At 35.1% G+C, this 24,025-nt stretch overlaps 1 long non-coding RNA gene across 1 annotated transcript in view; it reads right to left on the bottom strand.

The window, feature by feature from the left end:
• Positions 1-2,786: 2,786 nt before the first annotated feature.
• The window catches only part of LOC148224357 (uncharacterized), a 63,510-nt gene continuing 42,271 nt past the window's right edge, over positions 2,787-24,025 (bottom strand). Inside the window, exons 5-6 of the long non-coding RNA XR_015802868.1 lie at positions 9,668-9,782; positions 2,787-3,085 (exon numbers count right to left, since the gene is read on the bottom strand). This is a non-coding gene — a long non-coding RNA (uncharacterized LOC148224357). The remainder of the gene's footprint in view (positions 3,086-9,667; positions 9,783-24,025) is intronic.

Below are 24,025 nucleotides of genomic sequence, written 5' to 3'. Positions count from 1 at the left end.
CTAGTTTCTTGAACAGCGACTCAAATTACAAAATGTTTAGAACTCAGTAACTTTAGGTAATTGCCCTTAGCACGTGACACTTCTCTAAGACCTACCTCTTGAGCCCAGGGAATCAAGCACCAATTCCTCTTTCATTTGTGTCTACACAAATCTGGGAGGTTTGCAATGTAGATGAGTAGACTGCTGTCTTGCCTGCACTCCACCACTGTGTTTTATTTTATAGCCTAGCAACAATTTTTTCTTTATGTTTTGTCTACAAACATAGATAATTCTGCCATATACAGTGACATGCCATTTATGACAGTTTAATAGGTTTTATCTAAGAACTTTTGTAGGCAGACTGTTCTCATGATTCAGATGGTAGAAAATAAAATTATTTCAAACTTTAAATTACCTAATTCGGTGAATTAAGAATAGGATTAGGTAAACCTTCACACAAATGCTACACAAAGGTGAAGAGCTCATGAGTCGATTATGGGTCCCCTTCTCTTTTATTTTATTTTTTCAGAGCTGTCCTCCATTCGATACTTCAGCTTGTGCTTTTTATGCCACTGTGTCTGACAGGCACAAAGCTTAGCACAATGATCTCAAACAGAGTTGGGATCTTTCATGACTCATTTATTTCTCAAGCACATGTAACACAGGTATGTTTCATCCCAGTTTTTCAGCATGGATTTTTAAATACTGTGAACCTAGTTATGTGCACTGCTTGGGTATTCACAGAATGTATTTCTCAACCCATTGAGTCAAGTGACAAGTCAGCAGCTTCCTTTACTCCTTCTTAATCTTTCACATATTTTTTTCCCACTTTTGTTCACTAACAACTCCTTGGTATCCAATTCCTCAACAAATAGCATATCTCTGTAACTCTATATTTTCTTAATCAAGTGCCCTTTCTCTAACAGAACTTCTTCTTCTTCTTTGATGCTTATGCAGGGTGTTTATTCAATCAGTGCTGGCCTCTACCTCCACTTGGAGATAGCCAGAAAAACCCACTAGCACTTCTTGACCAACAATCTGAACACTTTATTGCTATTTACTGAACTCAAAACTAGTTTTAGAGTATCCAAACTCAAATAACACGACCAACCTACAAAGGTTCTTTTTGCTTCTATCCTTTGTGAACAAATCTTAGAGGGATGTTTTGGACTAAAGTCATTGTTTATTCAGCTCCCAGAAGACCACTGCCTGAGGGTGATTCATTCTGACCTTGGAAAAAGAATAAGGCAAATTAAGCTCATATGTTTTACAAGCACAGAAGTTGATCAGTGGCAGATTCAGCTTCCTGGCACAAGGATCATGACATTATGGGATAGAAAAGTGTATGTCCTGGTTAAAGTAGAGAGTGGGGAAGTTTTGTAAAGGGTAAATGTGACAGATGGCTGTTTTAATACAAGTGTGAGAGAGAACTGTATCTTTGAGCCATGTTTCAGGGTTGTGCTGGTGGAGTCTCAAACACACCAGTGGGCACTTGCCCTATTGTAGAGCTGGACTCAACGAAGAATGAATATGGTACTGAAAAATGACAAGGATGTATTTGTTTTACTGTGATATTAAGAAATTGTACCCATTCCAAGGAGTCTGTTTAGATTATAGTCTCATTTGGAATCTTTCCAGAGGAGGAATATTGGGTTCTTAAGTGGGAATTTTTTGCTATTTTTTTCCCCTTTAAATTGCTGTTGCCTGCTGTTATGTGCCTTCGTGTCAAATAAGGCAACACCTGCACTCCTTCTGTTGGAGGGCCGTTTCTGGGAAGAATCTAAATTTGTAAGATCATGGTTCAAATAGGAATCCAGTTGGTTACATTGACATGGATAAAAGAAACCTCATTATACTAATACAGTTAGACTAGGAGAAATTAGAATATAAGAGTTATGGAAGCCTGGTGAGTATTTGTATCTTGTCTAGGCCCTGTAGGACAGATGCTTGATTAATTTTCATCTGCTTTTGCAATGTCATGCTGTTTTAACTCAGAAGATAAAATACACGATCCAGTATATGTGCTATATCCTAGGCTTACCTCACCTATTACACAGTGGAACCTAATTATCCTCTTTCCATGTGCATATTGAGGTATTGGTCTCAAGTATAAAAGAGGTGTCTGCTTTGTGGCAAGGCAACTTCCACAGCAGTGAAAGCAAGGCACTGTGGTAACATAAAAGAAGCAATTGCAAATTAAAATCTGCTCCACTATGAAGCTCCAATCCCTTCAGCATTTCTACTCTGCATTTTGATAGTGCTGGTCAGAGTTATGTTAATAGTCAGAAAGCCTTAACTAGCAATTGATTTTCAAAAGAGCTGATTTCACAGGGCAGCACTAGGGAGGCAGCACACAATGCTACACCAGTTTCTTTCTTCTACAGTGCCTGGCAGTTAAGAGAAGGAAAGTCAAATGTTGTTTTCTCATACAACAGCATACAAATGGATGTCCAGTGACAGCAAGCACAAAACAAAATTCAGTGTAATATTTTGTTTCAAAATAGATTAAATTGCTTATAAAGTTATTTTTCCTCTGGCAATCAGTAACACATATAAGAATATTATTAATAAAACTAATTAAAATACAGAGACTTTGTAATAAAGGCACTTAAATGATATTGTGCTGTTACTGCAGCAGCAGCAGATCATCAGATTTTACTAGGTATAATTATTGGTTTATTTCAGGGCGTTTTATGTTCTGGTTCATGTATGAATTCTTGCACATATTGAAAAAGGTTACATAGAATCTGAGGCAACGAGTACTCTGGGATTTGATTATTGTTTATTTAATTTATCACAGTGTGTACAAGAACATTCCACATCAATAACATCAATAAAATCTGAGAGACACACATGCACTAAGTCAGAAAAAAACCACAGAGCATTCAAATTATTCTTACACAGTAGCATGTGGTGACCGTTCAAATGCTAGTAAAGAATGTTTGCTAGTCATAATAATTTCAGAATCTTAAGAAAATATCATGAGCACAAAAAAGGAATTGCTATGTCCATGATAATACTTGATAGCATCTTTTGACTGTAGAAGACAGTAGAGAACTTAGAAAATTCACACATTTCTTCTCAGGCATTTGTATTGTGTCAGAATCTGTAAAAAGAACAATGTCATTGTAATGGGAGATTTATATTGAATGAGATGGTATGGAAGAGCACTACTTTCCTGAAAGAAGAGTTTTTTCAGGAGAGGCAAAAGAAAGGATTTAAGAATTCTGATTTACATGGCTAACAGTTATGGGAAATCCATTAACTGTATTGTGTTTTGCAGCAAATTTTTAGTCCATAGGTAAGCTACAGGGCTAAAACTGTGCAACATTTTGCTGTGACCTACACTTCATTTCTGAACAAAGAAAATAAAGTATATTTTTACTCAGAAAAGATGGATTAGAATAAATAATTAAAAAATAACCCTGATAAATTTAAATTTAAAAAACTCAACCTTTTCTTTAAGATAACTTAGGAGCATTTTACTCAAAATTTGTCTCAGTTATTTAATTCCATGACCTGAGATAGTAATTAGTTTGAGATCATTGGTTCAGTTAAAATTACTTAAGAATTTCTGTCCTTTTTAAAAATAGCTGGGAATAAAAAAAACCTGCATTATTTTGATATTCATTGCCTTCAAAAAGAAGGATTACTGAGTTTATTCTCTCAAGATAGACACAACCTACTTTTTCTGTCGATTTGAAATACATATACTTAATAATTTTGTTTATAAAAGAAACTGCTTAGGTTATTTTAATTTTTATTTGCAGCTGCTTAATGGCAGGTTAGAGAGTTGAATATACTGCTGAAAATAATTCAATCATGTTTTTTTCACCTTTAAAAATCATTTTACAAAGTAGTTGTAAATAAAAAAAAAATCCCCTGCATTAGGAAAAAAAAAGACGCCACTTAGAGTGTTGCATGCAGCTCTGAGGTCCTCAGCACAGGAAGGCTCTAAACCTGTTGGAGTTAATCCAGTGGAGTGTCACCAAGAAGGCTGGATGGATCAGGAAAGGTTGAGATGATTGCAATAGATCAGCCTGGAGAAATAAAGACTTTGGAATGAGCAAATACTGCCCTTCCAGTACCTGGAAGGAAGCAACAGGAGACCTGGAGAAGGATATTTTAAAAGGGAATGTAGTAACAGGACAAGATAGGCTTTAAACTGAAAGAGAATAGGTTTGGATTACACATTAAGAAATTCTTCACTTTGAGGGTAGTGAGGCATGGGACCACGTTGCCCAAAGAAGTGTCCCATCCCTGAAGTGCTCCAGCTCAGGCGGGTGCAGCTCTGAGCAATGTGCTGTGACAGGCAGGATAGAGTAGGATGATCTTTAAGGCCTTTTTCCAACCCAGGCTATTTTATGATTCTAAGTTTTCATGAAAATATTGGTTTTCATGTGAACGACAGAGAAGAGATTAACATATTTTGTCTATGGAAACATTTACAGTCTGAGGGAAAACTGTTAGCTGAAAACAGATGGAAATTTCATGCAGTCTTGGCACTCTCTACATGCAGTGAAAAAATATATGAAAATGAACTGCATGAACTTTTTGTGCATAATGTAATTAAATCCAGATTAAGATCCAGGTCTAGTATTCCAAATCAAGGTCTTTGTATTCCTGAAAACCTAAGAGCTATTCCTGTGGTCATCAGGGACATCATTTGAAGCACTTTCCAGGATTGGATGCTAAATCAGTATCTCAATAATCTAATAGATAATGATCATTGCTGGGTCCAGTGAGTTCTCATGATATCTGCAGCTGGCACATCCCGGTGGCATCCATGCACAGAAGGACATACCTGCTCAGGAGACATCAGGAGTCAAGTATTTTGTGACAACCCTGAGCTTGTTACTGAGCACAGTACTGACAAAGATGAATTTTCTGTACCTTGCTGGATAGTACAAAGTAACCTCTTTCTTTTGTTGTATTTGTCTCAGAGAAAACTGCTAGATGGATTTTTTTTATTGGTTTTTTTTCCCCATATTGTGGATTTTAAAACTTTTTAAAGTGCTTGGATTTGGGGGTCTTTTTTTTAAAATAATTTTTGGTTTTTGTTTTTGGAGATTTGATTTTTTTTTTTTTTTTTTAATTTGCTTGTTTGTTTTTTTGGGGTTTTTTTGCTAGGCTGTGCTTTAGCGTGAAATTCAGACCACATATCTTTTTCTTAACATTGTGGAAAAAAATTACCTGTCTGCATAAAATGAGGGCTACCTTCTCTTCCCCAAAATAAACAAATATATTTTCAAAGCTTTATATGAAAGAAGTTATGAAATTTTTTTTTGTTTTGTTTTTTTGCTGAAAATCATCTAATGTCTTTAAAAGACCACTGATTATTCCAGCTTCAGATAAATGTTCTTTTCAGTCTCTAAGCAAGTAACTATGGTTAGGCTTGGAGAACTGTGGGAAAGTTAGGATGTGAGCAGAGAGGCTTTCCTGGAACAGTAGAGATGCACTGAGAAGGTCTGGTACTTGCTCCTATTATTCTAGTTTTCCACTGTAAAATGTGGATGCTTAAAGGAAGATCCAGTAACTTATGATAAACTTAACAACCTCAAGTGCTGATTTTAAGACAAGCAGGTATTGGAGATTTACATTTTGTTACTCAGAACCCAAAGTTCCAGTGATGTACCATGGATTTAAAAATATATCCTTGGCGAAGGTGGACTCAATGTCAAGTCTAACAGAGGAATCAGTTGGTCTACTACTCAAGGGGGTGCTGCAGTAGTTTTAGAATCTGCAGTGTCAAGGTTTCCAGAAAGCAGTCTTATCACAAGTGGTCAGTGCTGCTGTCTTCAATAACGCCCTTTAGCTGAATGAAGATGTTTCATAGAGATTATGAAACACGTGAATTGTGCAAGAAGCATTTATTGAACATTTCAAATCATCACTTCCATAAACGGTTAACCAGTAGTTTGAGAAGTGCTGTGATTGTTGCTTCTTGCAGCTAGAATCAGTGGTAGTTAAGGAGCTTGGGAGAGATTTATTCTGTGAGCCATTTCAAAACAGTGAGGAGCCAATATTTCCTGTGGAATAGCTTTTCTGAAAAATCTTCATACGGATCTTTCAGAATGTGTCACTTCATATGTAAACAGGATATATTTAAGTGAGCATGTAACACAAGAAAATTTTTAAAAAGTTTTTATTTTGATTTTATTTTTACTCATTAAGTGCTTTGAAAAGATCAGTCCCAGCTGTAAGTTTTGATTCTACTGTAAAACCTGTAAATAAAGATTTGATCTGTTCATCTGTTTAAACTTCAGTCCTCATCATGACAATAAATTAAGAAGTTAAAATATTTAAATGGCTCTTTTTTGTGTGTATAGGATATATTATTGCCAGCAGAAAAAAAAAAATAAAAAGGGACAACATATGGCTAAACAGTAATGATTTCCCAGAGGTTTATTTTGCTGTGATTTATGAGCCTTCTCATCCTTTGTTTTATATGCCAAGCCTTTTGGTGTTCTGCAGCTGAAGCTGGAATGCACTTTATATGTGAATAATTTTGGCTGTTGTAAAAGGTAGCAATTTGGCACTGAGATGAGTGTAATCAACTTAGTATAAATGCTTTATTAATCTGTCACAAGGAATCATTTTTAACTCTAGACGAGAATATACAATACAACAGAGAAGGATCTTTAAGGGGCTTTATTTAAAGGGTCATTGAACTCAAACTAAGCTCAGCACAGGCCAAATCATGTGTTCTTTGGAAGGCAGGCAGGGCCATGGCTGGGAACACCCCTATATCTCCAGGTAGACACAGGAAGGAATTGAATAAACAAAGCTGCCAGGTTCACCCTTGGGGACGATAAAGTTGTTCCCATCATTTCTTCTAGTATTGGAAACTTCAGTAGCCCCTATTCACTTACCAGTGCATCTCCCAAGATGTTTGAGCAATTGGAGCAGCTGCTTACCCTGCTCAAAGGAGGGAGCCAAGGGAGCTTCATGCTGTTTCTTAGGAACTTCAGCTCTGATTGCCAGAGGTGTTTGCAGATGACTAACCCACTGATAATTACTCTGGACATTACTGCTTGCCTTGTTTTTAGCTCCACTTGAAAGAGAGCAATTATTTTTGCAGAATGTTTACCCGGCAAGGCCCAAACACATCTAGTTGTTGCATTATTTTTTTTCATCTGACTCAAAGAAACTGAGTTTTTGACCAAATTTTTTTCCATATTTCTTAATTACCTTTTCATTACTGCATGAAATCACCCTATATTTTTAGCAAAAAGATTGCATATGCAGATCACATATCTAATATTTTTTTCATTTCAAATCAAGTAACAAAGGAAAAAAGGATGCTATTTACATTTATAGTAAGGTGGGTAATGGACGCATTAAAATTTACTTACAGATTAACTTCTACAGATCTCCTGAGAAAAAAATACAGGCTGTAATTTGGTTGTTCAGGATAAGGAGACAATCCTACACCTGAACATACCCTCCCAACACTTTCAGTCACAGCATATTCTCCTACATATTGAATTTTGAATGAAGATGATATTTCCAATATACAAATGTCGCTGTTCATCCCTGACTGATCCCCTGCTGTTGGGGAGGAGAGTCCTGGCAGCTGGAGAAACAAATTAAAATATCTGCCGCTTAGGAGCAAAAACCTCAGAATTTAAAAAGGGGAATGTGCTCAGGAAGTTAGGAGACTGCTTAACACTGGTGCATAAGACATGTAGGGGAAGGAAAGCTTGTTGAAGTAGGAATGATTAGCTGCACACTTGGCTGATACACCTGAGGAAGTGCCCACCCACAGGGACTGTGCTGCTGTGCTCTATAAACCCAAGCAGCTGGAGGGTTACAGTTGCTTCTGGACATATTTCAATGAGACATCCCAGGATCACATTTCTTTCTGAAGGCTGTTCAAGTCGCCCAGGACTTTATATTCATCTAATTCCAGCAAGACCAGGATTAATATTGTTATTAATAATTAATTAATTAATTGTTATTATAGCCGTTATATATATTATATATAGTTATATATATTAATTAATTAATTGTTATTATAGCCGTGATCCTATACTTTGTACTGTTACATTTTGTATAATTGTTTCCTCTAGCTGCGAGTCAGCTAACTCTTACAAGATCAGATAGAACACAGATCCTCTGTGTTGACTTTGTCTCAAATTCCTTTTTCTCGACAAAATTACACCTGTAGGTGGTAGTAGCCTTAGTCTGCTGTTTTGTTTGTTTGTTTTTATTTCTATCATTTACCAAGATGCTTCAGAGTTAGGTCATCAATCTGTGTGTTTGTTGATAGACTTAAAAATTACTTTTTGTTTTGGACGAGGTTCTGGGACTTCCACTCAACCCTTCAATCATCTATTTCTGTGCTTTGAGTTTCCAGCTTCTTCATTACTTTTGTTTCTTTCATTCATTGTCAGCAATTGCCCGCTAGTACCATCACAGTGGTAAATTCCATAATCTTCTAAAGAACATATTTGTAGATAAAACTAAAGTGCAAATTTTAAAATGTGTTACATGAGAATAAAAGCCAAAAGAGTTAGTTCAGGAAAGGACACATTTTCTAATATCCAAAATTTTATTATAGAGAAAATAGAGGGTATCTAATTATATGTAACAATGAGAGGACAGTATAAGGCTTTGCAAAAATAAGAGGTTTAGATTTGCGATTAGGAGCCTTTCTAAGTAACTGGCTATAAGCAATGATAAAGACTATCTTCAGATGATTGTGGTCATCTATGCCCTGTTGGATAGATGTTATTGAAAATCTTTGATTAATACCTTGAGGTAGAGGTTATTTAGTTAACTTAATTTCTAGGACTCTGTTCTGCTTGTATCTCACATGGAAGTAGATTAATTTCTCATTACTCAACCCGACAAAGTATCCTTCTTTTCTCCACTGCAATTTCTTTATGGAAAACTCAGGAAAAATAAATATTCATTTAATCAGGATAATAACTTAATCTTCTGTACAGAGGTTTTGTCCTTCAGAAATCGGTTATGTGGGAAGAAGCTAACTCTACTATGGGCTTAGACATATCTATGGAGTTATAGTTGAAGAGGGCTGTAGCTGTTCCCAAATGCCCTACAAAAGGTAAATTTCCATTGCCCACTATTTATGCAATACCAATGGTGTTGCCAGATGAAGCTTCCTTTTTTTACCAATTTTTGGTAACAATGACATTAAAACCTCTTTTTTTGTTTTGTTTTGTTTTGTTTAATGCACCATCTGTCATCCTCATCTATCAATGATGATCACTGGTGGCAAAATGTATTACTCTTTTGATGAAGTTTGGAAAGTTAATGCATACAAATATCCCAAAGGCAGGCACCAAAAGTGTGGTGCCAGACTATTTTCAATGATGCCCACTGACAGGACAAGAAACAATGGCCATAAACTAAACTACAAGATGTTCTACCTAGACATAAGGAAAAATTCCTTTTCATTGAGGGGGCAGAGCACTGGAAGAGGCTGCCCAGGACAATTGTGGAGTTTCCCTCTCTAGAGACATTCAAAACCCACCTGGATACATTCCTGGGTCACCTGCTGTACGTGACTCTGCCTTGGCAGGGGATTGGACTGTATGATGTCCAGAGGTCCCTTCCAGCCCTAATAATTCTATGATTACCAATTCGGTGATTCTGTGAAAGATTTATTACCCAACAAGGCTCCTGATTTGTTTTTGGAGTTAGAATCAGGTTTGGTTCTTACCTTGCTCTTGTTTTTCTCATTTAGGCCAGAATAGGACAAAGATTTCAGCTGCACTTTCAGTCTCTCCAGGCCTACCACATTCTTCCTTTTCTCTGTCACTGATTTTTACCCACCTCTGGGGAAAGAAAAATTAAAAAAAGGAGATCACAGTTTTTTGAATATAATTTTGATTTCTTGACATGTCACTTAACATTGCCTGTTAATAAATAAGTCATTCAGTCCTGCCCACAGTCTACAGTACAGCTTTTTGTCCCTAATTGTTAGTTTGCAGTTTGAAAATATGATGGAATTCTAAGTATATTGGGTTTTTTACTTTTCTTCCTCTTACAAATATCAAATAGTAGAAAACTGAAATAAAATATTTTGAAGTGAAAACATACACTTTGTAATCCTGTTACCTGGGGGACCTTACTTCCTTTTCTGTTTAAAAATAGCTATGTTTGTTCTGTATGCAATGAATTTCTAATTTAGTGCTCTGCACGTGTTTTCTTCGTTATTTCTTCTTGAAGAAGACTAAGACAGCTCTGATATTGGTATTACATTTCTTGAGCTTTTTAGCTGGAGCAAGGCTTTTTCTCTCCAAAATATGCCATGACCAATGAGCTGAAGATTTGTACTTCAAGAACAGATTCAAATAATTCAGCTAAAAGAAAAGATGCAGAACAATGCCAGAACACCCTGTGGTTGAAGCTCTCCTGAGAAAGCTGGAGCTACAGCCTTTTGTCCTTCCCAGGAGAAGGGATGAGGTAGATCTCCAGTGTCATAGATCTGATGGAGAGTAGGGCAGGAAAGCCCTTCTCCATGAGATTTCACCTGGCCCACAGAGCCTTGAGTATGTGCAAAAAAGCTGTTTTTGTTCAAATAATTTAACAGATGAAGTGCTTGGAATGTTAAACCAAAGCTTTTGGAAATATGAACCTCAGCACCCAGAGGGCAGCTGGCTAGGATTTAATTCAGCAGATAATCACAAATGCTAAAACATGACCTTTTAGGATGGTGTCTGAAAGTTTTGTGCCACTTATGTGCCACTACCACTTATCAAACAGTTCCTCTTTCAGTCTCATTAAAAAGTGTGTTGAGTGTCATGTCAGATAATCAGATAACCTGAGGAGATCAAACTAAAACTGCTTTGCAGTGTTACCATTCAAATTTGTTGGTGTGTGACAGTACTACCCTGTTATGTCAGGTTGGAATTCTGACAGAAGTCTTATCAGCTAGATTTTATGAAGATAGAAAAAACGTGTTTTCCATAGTAAAATTAACATATTTTTGCAACTGGACTGGACAAAGTCTATTATTATTTTTCTTTTTTCATTTTTTTTTCCTTTTTAATGGCTCATTTTGAAGTTCTGCTCTCAGGAAAAGAAAAAAAAGTCCTTTCTATTGACTCAGTAACTTTAAATGTCACCCAAATGTCATTTTTAAAGTAGATGAGAACACTCTCCCTGCTGAAATGAGTGACTATAATGATGTAAATCCCTTTGAAAATATGAGTGTCTTCACTTAGAATACAATGCACCAATGGTTTAAAAAAGTAAATGTGTTTAAACTTATTCTATGATGAAAAGAGCACATATTGGCATATGGAAAGATAAAATGTCAAAATTCTTTCTTCAGGGACCTTTCTTTTTATTTTAATTGTCATTCAGGTTGATGCAGCATGTGTCTGTCACTACAAATTGAGCTCCGTGATAAGGTATTGTTTGTGAAGAAATCATTTGGTTGCTGTTCTCTAGAAGACTTAATGAAAACGGAGGCAGTGACAAACTGTTGTTTATTCAGGAAAGCAAAATGAACTTTTTTATGAGGAATGAGTAGGAAAGGTGAATTACCTCTATTAACTAAGAAATAGAGTAAGAATCTTAGAAAACAAAGGTTATAGGGTGTAAGGCTGCAAGTCAAATGAGTTGATATATGTTTTCATAGGTGAGAAATTGAAAAGTTGTAGTTCAGACTGGAGCTCCAAATATATGCTTCATTTACATGAAGAGAAAGATTCGTTGGCATTAAGGTGAAGTACACAGAATTCAATTCTGCTATGTTAATGAAGTTAGAGCAAGCAAGGGGTTAGAGTAGTGGAGTTTACTGTGGGTCATGTATTCGATACACTGTATACATGTAGTTAGTAATGAATATGCATATTAGTGAGATGACTTTTTAAAGCTGCTCCCAAAAATGACATTATATCATTTCCACTATTCATCTTTCCTAATTTAATAAAAGATGATTTTTTAATTTGAGTACTGACTCTGAGTATTTAATAAATTTAGTGAGTTTATAACTTGTTTGGTTTATTCAAATACATTTTCCTGTATTAACTATAACTGATTTTTTCCCTGTTCATGGAATACTCTTAACAAAAGAAATCACTTTAGCTTCATTAAATTGTTGAATATTGAGTGCTAATAATATACAGAATAAATCTCAGCCAATATTCTTCCAAGTCTGACAGTAACCACACTATCCAGTAATAGGAGGACATCCTAAAATGCGGTTTTCTAAGAAGGATAATTCTAAGAGAAAGAATAATTTCACACATACCTGTGAACCCTTGTTTTATTGTGCTTAAAACAAACCCCCCCTTTAGCATGAGACTTACAGTAGAGACACCAGTTCTGAGAAACATTATCACACCAGAACTTCAGAAAAAGCCTATAAGTGTAAACAACCAAGGGAAGTACCTAGTGGAGTCAAACCCTCAGTAACCATAAAAACATTCAACTTTTTGTTCCAAATTATTTCTTTCTGCAGGCTCTTATAATCAAGAAAAATGTGAGAAAACATCATATCTATCTCAATGTCTCTGGAAAACCTATTGCAGGTAGTTAAAGAGAGACAAGAATGTGTCTAAGACAGAAATGAAATTTCATATATCAAACTGTCATGAATAAATAGTAACACCTATTAGAAACGTGTTGAAACGAAATCTGATTTATGTAGCTAAAATTCTCACCATATAAATATATAACATTTTATAGAATAAAAAGAATATAAAATTTTTAAAGGATTCCACCAGATTTTCTGATGTTGCAAGTTTTTATTCCAGCACAAAACTAAAGATATGATAGTTAATGCAACTTCAGAAGACATAAATTTAAGACAATAAACAAAGATAAAACGAGTAGCACAGCACAGATAAAACTCACACTTTTTGAATGCTAAATTATCTTTTTAGCATGATAGGGTTATTTTATAGGTGTTTATAGATGTTAGGTGGGCATGTATCATACTTCCAAAGTCTCTTGAAAACTCCCTCCTGGGGCTGTTTTCCTGAGACAATGACATAATTCATGGATTGTCAAAAAATGTGAAAGCCTAGACTCCTTACAAGTACTACAAGTTTTAATCACTATGGTAAGTAGATATTTTAGTCCTTAAGACTGAAACAAAGACATTACTGGGAAATTAGCAGGAAGAAGTTGTGAAAATTGTTGAAGGTGAGAAAGGATTTTAAGAGAATCAGATGCAAGGCTTTAGGACCAGACAATGGGCAAATCTTCAAAGCATCAAGGAAACGGCAATAAACATAGGTAAGTACATAATGAAATAATACATGTCACATGTGGCACAAGTGAAGTTCTGTAATTAGGTCACATTAAAATCTCAGCATTGTGAAAATATTTGGGTAGATCAGAGATCTTAGATGCTGTCACCAGATGTAATGTGATTTTTAGGTCTAATATTGTATTTTAGTTGAAGTCATACCACAAAGAAATAAAACACATATAATTAACAATAAAAAGAGGAAGCAGTATACAGCATAATGATCTTGTACAAGGCACCATACATTGTGAAGTATTTGTTATATTTTTCTTCTCTCCTGTAAGTATGTATCTAAAATAATTTAATCTGAATGAAACAGGTCAAAGTGGAATGACAGAAGCTTGACTAGAGGTTGGATAGCTCATTTCCTGACAGCATGCAACATGCTATTACCATTCTGCACTGGAATTAAACAAAGCCTTTTACAGTGAGTTCTCAAAACTAGACTGTGTCAAAATGTCTCTCTACAGATCAAAACAAGCAATTAGGAGAAAAGTACGAGTTCATTATATAATCTGAATGATTTTTTTTAAAAATTAAAAAGATTTCTAATATATATTTCCATGGAAGTGCTGTATGCAGTTTGAAAAATACCAAGATAAAGCATAAGTAAACAACCTGTCTATGAACATTAACATGCTGGAATCTTCTAAATAGATTCTCCAGGTTTTGATAATTAGTATTCAGACAATATTCTGCTTGAAAAGAAAAAACCCTTTACAATCAAATTTATATATTTACATTGCTGGTTTTCATCAAAGTTTCTGTTTCTAGGGATAGTAGTTATAAGGAAAAATGTTTTTCTCTAGGCTAACCTAAAGTAACTTCACTCACATGGGCTCTTAATAATGGATTACCAGTAAAATACCATGATTTTAAAATTTGTACAAAAAGTTTAGCCTAAAAGTTGTGTATAGTCACACTTTAAGCATAGAGTAGATATTTTCATGTGCCTGAGACCTTCATAGGCAATTGTATGGTTGTACTTTTGAAGGTTCTGGCCTCAACTTTTTAAATGCCCTATATATGTTCCCCAAATGAATGCAAGAGACATGCAAGACACCAAACACAGCAGCTGAATCTCAGGATATTTTATGGGTTAGTTTTCAAATCTTTAAGCAGTAGATATAATTCAAATATTCACTGGTGGTGTTATTCACAGTGCATAGCAGTAAAACCATTGTGTTGCTGTCAAGAATAATGAAAAAGACACTTGTTTTTTCTAACAGAAAATAAAATATAGCCTTTAATTGTGAAGCTTGTTTCATTACAGATCTTTGACTTCCATTCTGCACAGAATGAAGTGAAACTGCAGGCAGTGCTGTTGCAGAATATAAGGCTGCTATGTCACTCAATTATAGTCTCATAAATCAACAGTCCAGGGAAAAGCAATGTCTGTTGGATTCTACCAGCTGGAAAACAGCAGATATTTTTCTTGCCAAAGAAGTTTTGTAGTCACAAGCAACGTGAGATTGACTTTTACCCTGCTCTTTGTCATATTAGCAGCTGGTATTATTGAATCCTGGCCCTTATGACAGCAATCTTTCTACAGTAAGCTGAACACCAAAAAATATCTAGACAACCTTTAACACTCATGCTATACTCTAAAAACCCATTGGTTTTTAATGTTTTCACTGTTGCTGTAATCAAATCAATAAAATATTTTAAGGAATATTTGACTTCTTAGTATAATTTAATAAAGATAGCCATTAATTAATCTCTTTATATTATTGACACGTCATGAAATACAGACATTATTTTTTTATTTATGCTTATATGAAATACTGATTATTAGACATGATTAATTACCCCAGGTCCATTGAAACTGCAAGCAGCTTATTAAAGCTCTTGGTGAGAAGTAAGTTTTGCAGTTGAAATTATATTCTGCTAATGAAGACAATTAACAGAAAATTCTTATACTCAAAGAGAACCTTCCAGTAAAAATTATGCTGAAAATAATTTAGATGGTGGAATTTATTTGATCAAAAATTTATAAGTTCATCCAGCATACATTTCAAAGCAACTACACACTTGAAATAAATTATTGGGATTTCAATTTATTCTTCTAATTTATCCTAGATTTGATGAGGAAAGTTATGAAGAGCCTAAATACTTACTTACTAAAAGCTGTTCTATTAAAAAGTTCTCAGCAATATCTCATTAAATATGTAAAAATTATTTCTACACAGTGTTGCTTTAGCTCATTTTCTGCTGGGCCTCTCTGTCTGTTGAACCCTGTGCAGTGTCCAATTCACCTGCTGAGCCCCAGGAATTTAGTGATGAATGTAGAGCTGCTGGGTTAATGGCTGGACTCGATGATCTTATAGGTATGTTCCAACATAAATGATTCTATGACTCTATAAACATAAAATGGAAAATAAAAGAAGCAAATTAGTACAATTTTGTATGTAGGCAAAAATGTTTTTTAAAGATTTAATTTTCTCTTGAAATAATATGCATAAACTTTGTGACACTGAGGGGAAAATTCAAGTAGTACAAAACGGGCAAAATTAAAATATGGAGCTTATTGAGTTTTTTAAGAAAATCTTGATTTCAAACTCAACACTGAAACTAAATGGCAGTTTCTCTTCACAGGACATTCAGGTTTCTTAAAGCAGAAATTTTGCTTTAGCAATTCAAATCTTACCTTTGCTCTTTCCCCTAATATCCTTCATGTAGAAAGGGAGAGGAGTGTGGAGTCTGTCAGGACACTTGAAACATTTGAGGTTTTGCTGTTCTCTCCTAAGAGTCCACAATCTCTTGGGGAGATCCTCTGCTGGAGGATGAAACTGTTCATGGCAAAGAGGCTGAATGCAGTGGAGGTTCTGAAGCCTGCCAACACCCTTAGTGAGCAGATTACCCTTAAAATGCATCAAAACTCTGATTGTCTTTTATCTACTCATTCCAATTTGCAGAAGACATAGTGTCTTTGTCAGGGGGTTGACTGGTTGTAAAGGACAAAACATGCAGCACACAGACTAAAGGATTTCCACACTATTCTATCAGTGACCAACAAACAATGAAGAAACATTGGTAGAAGTGGCTAGTTGCTAAACGCCATGACCTTCTCTCTGGTTAAATCAGACAACCTCTTCAAAGGAAGTATGACTATTAGAAGAGAGAATTTAAAGCTGCTTAAACACGATGACTTGTCCTACTAAACTGCTTCACTTTCTCCAATTCAAAAGAAACAGAACAGATAGGGAAGTGAAGTTGTGGGTCAAAGACTGATGGGATTCATCCAGGCCAGAAAAACCAACCATGACAAGAAAAGTCTTTCGGTGCAGGAAGTCAATATCTTGTATGGTAAAATTGCTATAATGGTCTATGATACTACTTCTATTTATTTCAACTAGGATTTTTCTTTTGAATTTAGAACTACAAGAGGCCCATCTAAAAGTAAAACTCCCTCAAGTCCAGGTGGTTTGAAGGTCTTAGATTAAGTCACAGGGACTAAGTACATGCTTTGACCTCAGTGGCAGAGAGTGGCATTGCTGGGCATGCACACCTGTAACAGACAATTCCTTAATGACTTCTGCCAAAAAGTTTACTTTAGAAATCAGAGAGAATATTTGGGGCTGTAATTTGAGATATTTGTGAAGCCTTTTTTCTTTAAAATGGGCAGTAATTTTTCAGTGCTTGAAACATGAACTGAGAGAACAACATTTTGGAATAAGAGTTGAAAAATTTCTGCTAGGTAGCTCTCTAGTAAATAAAATTATATAAATTATAAATAAATATTAGAGTGTTATGATATTTCATCATTTATGGTACAATAATGCTTTTGAGAACTACTGAAATCATGACTGCAAATTAGTTTTTTTAGTCTTATTAATTTTTTTTGGTTTTCACATTTAAATGTTGTGGCTTTTCTAGTGTAATGTCCTTGCCGTGGAGTTGTTTTTCTCTCAGCAATAACAGTCTTCCTGCAGTCCTTTGCCCAGGAATTTGGGCAAAGGAACATTCTTCACTTGCAAGTCTGTAGAATTTAACAGTAAGATTTTCTTATTAAATTCCTCGTTAGTTTGCTTTTGTGTATATGTTGTGTCTTGTGTAGATGTCTTTCAGTTTCAAAGAATATACCCATTCCCAAATAAATTCATAATTCATCCATGGCTGAGTGGTAACAGATGTTTTTACTGATTATCATATTGCTTTATTTTCAGAAGATCAGCTCTTCATAAATGCTCAGTTGTACTATTGCTCATAACACAGTGTTTTTTTCAAGAGTTTATTAATTTAGTAATCATTTTATGATTAAGAAAAACGTCTATAATTACTGAAATAAAAAAACAAAACAAAACAAAACAAAACAAAAAAAACCCCTTGCAAGATCTTGGTAATTGCTGTTCTTAAAAAGATACCTGAGGGATTTTTTCAAGCTGAGTCTCCAACTGAGTGCAAAATTTTCATCATTTAGGGATTGTTATAAACTATTTTATTTGCAAGCTCTTTCTCCTTTTCTTCCCTGCCACTGCTTTAACCACCCCCTGTAAGACCATTGCTGCTGTGGTCTTTAGTACTGTTTTTACCCAGCAGAAGAGCAGGGTAAGATGTTTGTGCTTTGTGTAAGGATGAAGGGACACTGAAAAAGAAATCAGTGAAGCAGCAGTCACTACTCAGGCACAAGCCAACCCTGTGCAGGGACTGGGAACCTTCTGCCAGGGGTCCTGCTGCCCAGCAAGACAAACAGGCACTGAATGCTGAAACTGCTGGCTTCAAATTGGAGGAAAATCTCTTTGAAAGTCAGAGTGGGGTGAAAGTCAACCCACCTCTTCCTTGGTGAGGTGCTGAAGGCTCCTGGAATAGGTGCTACTTATAATTACTGTTTGCAAGAAAGAAATGAGCTAGATTAAAGGCAGAACTAAAACAGCATGTAGTTTTGTGTTGCACAGTGATTTTGAGGAAGTCAGAGGCTGTGCTTCCTTGTGGATAGAAAGGTGATGAGACACCTCTACTCCAGCTGCACTCTCCCCTTGCAGAAAAATGTGTATTATGTGAGATTTTAAGGGAGAGTTTTGATATATCCAGCAAGCTCCCATACACAGGCTATGAGAAAAGTTCCAGTAATGTACGTGATTGGCTCAAGAAAACATGGCCTACACAAACTTTGGACTAAACCATTATTATGTTCTTGGCAGTTTCACTGGAATTGGTTTTACTTCTCCTAAATTAACCATTCCTGTTTCTCAGGCTTTCTAAAACAAGAAGGAACTTATACTTTTCCAAGGACAAGAAGCAATTTATGTGAGATAGCTATTTTTTTTTTCCACTTAGTATAGACCATTTATTTATTAACAAAATTAAAGAGTATACTAAGGGTGGAACAATTTCTGGAGTTTTTTCTGGATTAGAAATTGCATTGTTTAAGGAGAAATATCTTTACTGGGTTTAATAGGGAAAATACCAAAGTGTTTTGACTGCATTGTGGGGAGAAAGTATGCCAAACACAGTATACACAGGACTTCATAAATTTGAGGGATTTATTTCTAATTTATTACATTTGACTTCATAGCAAAAGTTATTCTACTGTGTTGTTATGGTAACATTAACTGGGTTGCCTACAAAATTGTATTTCCTGCTAAAGCAGTGGCATGAATTTATCACATTGGACATACAGAGCAATTTCTATTTACACGTTTACCATAATTATTTTGGCTCTTAATTTGAATAGCATTTAATTTGCAAATATACACGCTATTGATATTTCTGGTTTCTGTATTTTCATGCAGATGTATTTTCCTGTAAAATAAATTCTCCTTAGGATAGAAATGTACATAGTATATGTCTATGGAGGACTTGTCTTAGAGAGAATTTTGAATGAAGAAAATTTAAATATTACAGACCCTGCCCTACATTGAATTACCATGCTTCACAAGTCAGTTTTGGTTGATGAGAGTCAGATAAGCATACTTTTGGAGTTTTGTAAGAGGTTTGGTCAGAAGGTTTTGTCTTTTTTAAACACAAACATCTTTGTCCGTATGGCAGCTGTCTGTATAAATCAGAAAGGATTTGCCAATTGTTAATACGGATGTCCTTGACACCATACTCCACAATTTTAACTGTACAGGAAACCTAATTAGCTGGAAATGTGTACTGTTGCTAGCAAAATATTTTAATCTGAGTATTTTGCCATTTACGTGAATTTTAAAATACATTTCTGCTAAGATTTTTCTATTAAGAAAGCACTGTGCTCTAAATATTTTTATAACCATTAAAAAAGTTTCTGTTCTAACATAAGCAAATATTTAAAATCTCACTCTTCACTGTTAGGTGGAAAGAAAATAAAACAGAAAATACTGGCAAGTATTGTAAATTATATCTGTTTCCCAGCCAGGGCATCTGTTTTTTTGGCAGACATCCTTGGCAGATCTGTTATACCAGAAGCTCTGAGTTCCTTTTCCTGAGAATTTTGTTTGGCCTCTTTTGTGAAGTGGGAAATGGACACTGATGTTCCTATTCTGTATGACATTTAAGAATCTAATTTTGCCTGAGACCTTCAAGGGAAAGTTCTATTAGTCTGGCCAGTTAAAGAATTACATCATATTATTTTTTGGGAAATTGTTTTTGACCACAGAATTGCTTGTGGAAAGTATCTGCTGTCTAAATATTATCTGAATTATACTTAACCAAAACATTCAAGAACAAGCTAGACACAGAATTTCTGGGTTGGGGGGCTCTTTTTTAAAACAAAAAGCTAAGAAATATCTAGAGGGAAGGCCAGCAGCACTTAGTGATTAGGCCTTTCTATAACAGCTGTTCTGTAACTGAATTTTGCTGCTTGGGTACTTTGCAACCTGGCTGTGAGCAAATAACATATTTGACCTGTAAATTGTTCATGTTGTTTTAATCACAATCTATTCATCTACTCATAAAACATGACTGCATTAATACTGTGACTAGTATTAGTCATGTCTTACCTCTCAAACTGCCCTCAAGAGGACTTATCACGAAATAAAGTCATATTCAAAATGTAGAACTGTTGAGTAAACTCTTGCTGAAAATTCTTTGTTTATGAATTTGTCAGTGAAATGAATTTATGAATTACTTTCATACAATTGATTAGAAAGAGTTCCTCCTATTTGGTGTTCAGGATTTATTATTTAGTCTTTTTAATGTGCAATCTGTTCAGTAGGTGTGTGTTTTGGTGGTTTTGGTGTGAAATTATAAGTAATTCCAGCAGAATAGCATTTGCTTGAGTTGGAGAAATGTGAAAATTTTTAGAATTATAGTATAAAATCTGGTAACAAGCTGAAGAAATCTTATTTATTTTCCCTTTTTTTACAACAAAAATGAGGAGCATAACTTTTCAAAAGCTGCTGAATTGAGAGCCAAGACTCAAAGCCAAAGCCTAAAATTGGGTTCAGCTTTTTCATGAAATTGCATCCCTTTACAGACAATGCAAGGGAACACTCAAAAAGCACAAGCAAACAAAAGACAACAGGCCACTTGAAGATCCTGACTATTATTTTTCTGTATTTAATATAGATCTAGAATATCATAACTATTATAACTAAGAGTAGCTACATTTCCCTCAGCTAACAGTAACAAGGATTGGTGGTTGTTGAGTCAGCAAATTTAATTACATGACTGTAATGTGTCAAGTTAATTGCCAAATATTTTGCGTGTCTTTCTGAGTGTTTTTAATAATTGTATAGTATTTTGAATACAGCTACCCATATTTGTTCTGAAAAGAAAAGGTTACATCAAATCTGTTTTCTGAAAAGTACTTATCTGAATTTCCACTGAGCTGGAAATGGAGATGCTAAGGAATTGAAAGTCTTGTCCACTGAGTAACTTCAGTGACTTTTTCAGGATTCTCCCAGTTCTGGCAATATTTGCCACCAGTTATGTTGCTTTTCTTGTGTCAAAATAGAAATTATGAAAAATTGAGGAGTTACCGTGATAGTGTGTCTTTGATTATCAAGATTATTTTGCCTACAGAAAGAACTCTCAAAATAACCTGCCCCACAGAAGTCTATGAATTTTATTGCCCTGTTTTGTAAGTTAATTGTAGAAATAGGTATCAAAATGTCTCCACTCTCTCTGGCCACAAGTCTGTCTTGCATAATATCCTGTCCTTGGTAATAGTATGCTTCTAGGACATGCTGAAAGGATGAAGCTATTATTTTATCTGTTTTCCTACTGTCTGACAATCCATTGACTAGAACCCAGAATTTACAGTATTAAAAATCTATTTTCTTTCATTAATTTACTGTCTCCTTTTAATCCCATCTATCATTTTGACATCTGCTATTCTTAATAACCTCTGTTAATGCATTATGCAAATAAATTCTCATCTTCTTTAAACTTGTCAAATGCTTTCACTTAATATACATTAGTCACTTTCCGTCCATTCAGGACTTCACACAGCACTACCATATCTCACAGTTGTTGCATTTTCAGAAAGCTTTAGAGACCTCTTCTTTTGTAAATACCAAGTTATGTTTTGTTCATTTTTTGGTGACTTTCTTAATCTTACAAAATCTTCTTTTAAAAGAAAGAGAGAAAAACCCCATCAGAAATCTATTACTTTTAATTAATTTAGATAATTTCTCTTATCCATTGCCAACCTTGTTTCCTTAAAAGGTTTTGGAAAAGGATTTTGGAAGTCTGTGGTGTTGAATGGATTTTAGTTTCCTACAAGTCTGAAAATTCCAAATAATTTTATAATAGAGACACAAATGAGAAATAAGAAAACCATCTCCCTCTGCTATATTTTCATAGTTTCATTCATTAATTATCTTTTTTCCCATAATTTAAAGAAGAATGGTCTGTGAATCAAACTTACTCAAGTGCAGTTCCTTATGGGGTCCTTTATAGAATATGGCATCATATTTTCTGACTTCTATTGCTCACATGCTGATATATATATACATGACAAAGAGGCTACATAGCACAGATCATATGACAGTAATTTTGGATTAATTTTATTGGAACTTTTGGGAAATATGATTTAGTCTTGGCAGTGTGTTGCTATTCTCTTTGCCTGTGTGTTGTAAAATCTTTTCTAATGACACTTATGTTTGAGATGGTACTTTTGACTCATTCTGAATAAGAACTGGCTTTGGTCTGGAGAGATCCTTTAGAAGTGTGACAGTGCCCAGTAATTCAGGAAAAATAGAGTCCAGAAAACAAACCTTGTTTTTATAACATTTACAATATGGAAATACCTGAAGCAGCACTTAGCATGATCAAACTTTTATTACAATAATAGAAAAAACTTAATCTATGATAGACCTAGATTATGCCTTTTCTAGAATGGGAAAGGTCTGGAATTGGATAAAGATGTCCACTGCAGGATAGTTTACATTTATTTAATAGACAATTCAGATACCAACAATATAAATGTATTATAGGGCTTAGAGAATTCTTCAGGTTTCTGTAGGGCTGCAAACTTCTCTGAGTGGCAGAATGACTGGTGGACAGTTTGTTCAGTCTGGCCCATGCCACAGGACCAAGCAGTGACTTGCCCCAATACAGGAAAACAATTTCAGATCCATAGGAGTGGCACTGCAGTTACAGCAGTACTAGGATTTTTCTGCTTTTAGCTCAACAGCTTCTTGATGATTCTTGGTGACTGGGAATTACAATGTCCTTGATAGGTTGGCAGCACAAATTCTGTTGAGAAAAGCATGACACTGGCATGATATAAGCTCTATGCAAATTTCCTAGGCAGAAGTGGTCTCTGAAAGTAAGTCAAAGTGCACAATTAATGCATTGATCCAAGTAATTGCCCAGAAAATTAGTTGCTGGTTTACAGACAATCTGTTTGCAGGGGACATGACCTTACTTGTCTTGAATTTTGTCAGAGATCAATCCCTGTTTAGGATCACTTTAAAAAGAGATCCTATGCAGTTGTAACTCCCATTTTAAGAGTTTGGTGATACATTAGAGCTTGTGTGTCCCATTTTTCTCTCTGTCAGGAGAAATCTTGGATTCCTTTACTTATTCTCACAAAATATATTTAAAATGATAATATCTTACCAGAGAATATAACAATTCACCAGCTATTCTGGAAGCACGGAAATTGCTGATCTTATCAAAGTACATGTTGAAAGTTATAAGATGGTAGCCTAGGGAATTTTTTCAGAGGGGCTGGAAGATAACAGTGCCTTTACCTCTTCTAAAGGAAGAAAAAATTTTGCGGATCAGGGAAGAACCTGCTGCGTTCATCACCATGTGATCTGTGCCACAGGGGTTACCTTCCCTTCTCAATAAACATGAATTAGTTATTTCTTATTTATACAGTTGAGAACGAGCAGTATTGAAAATAATCAAGGTCTGCAATACAAAGGACATTATTAATCTAAGACAATTGTGAGAAAAAAAATCCTGGCCCATCCCCAACCCAAAAAGCTGCTCTACAGATATTACAATGGAATATGCGAAGTTATATATTGTAGTCACCAATTTGTCAGATAAAACTGAATTGCATAAAATTAATTTAAACAGACTGGAAATATGCAGTGGAGAATTGTCTTGCTGTTGGGAAATCAGTTTACAGCTTGCAGAGCTGAGATACCAGCCTTTAATTTGTCAGTGCTGGATGCTGCCAGGGGCAAGATCATGGGAGAAGTTTGCACTCCAGCAATTCTCTGCTCTACCTGAGCAATGGCAGTGTTCAGGATAAAGCCTTGCAGACCTAATCTTGATAATATCAGAGAATCAGAGACAGATAAAATTAGTCTGATTTCCTAATTTATGACAGATGTTTAAAACCTGAAGATCATCTTAATTTAAGAACATCTTAAACTTTTTTAATATTTTGAGCAAGTGAAGACTAAATATTCCCATTTCAAAGCATTTCATAGA

Source organism: Sturnus vulgaris, chromosome 3 (assembly GCF_052056855.1).
Source record: "Sturnus vulgaris isolate bStuVul1 chromosome 3, bStuVul1.hap1, whole genome shotgun sequence".
Taxonomy (NCBI): Eukaryota; Metazoa; Chordata; class Aves; order Passeriformes; family Sturnidae; genus Sturnus; species Sturnus vulgaris.
Note: the sequence above shows the minus strand (reverse complement) of the source record. Positions and strands in the feature narration are given on the sequence as shown.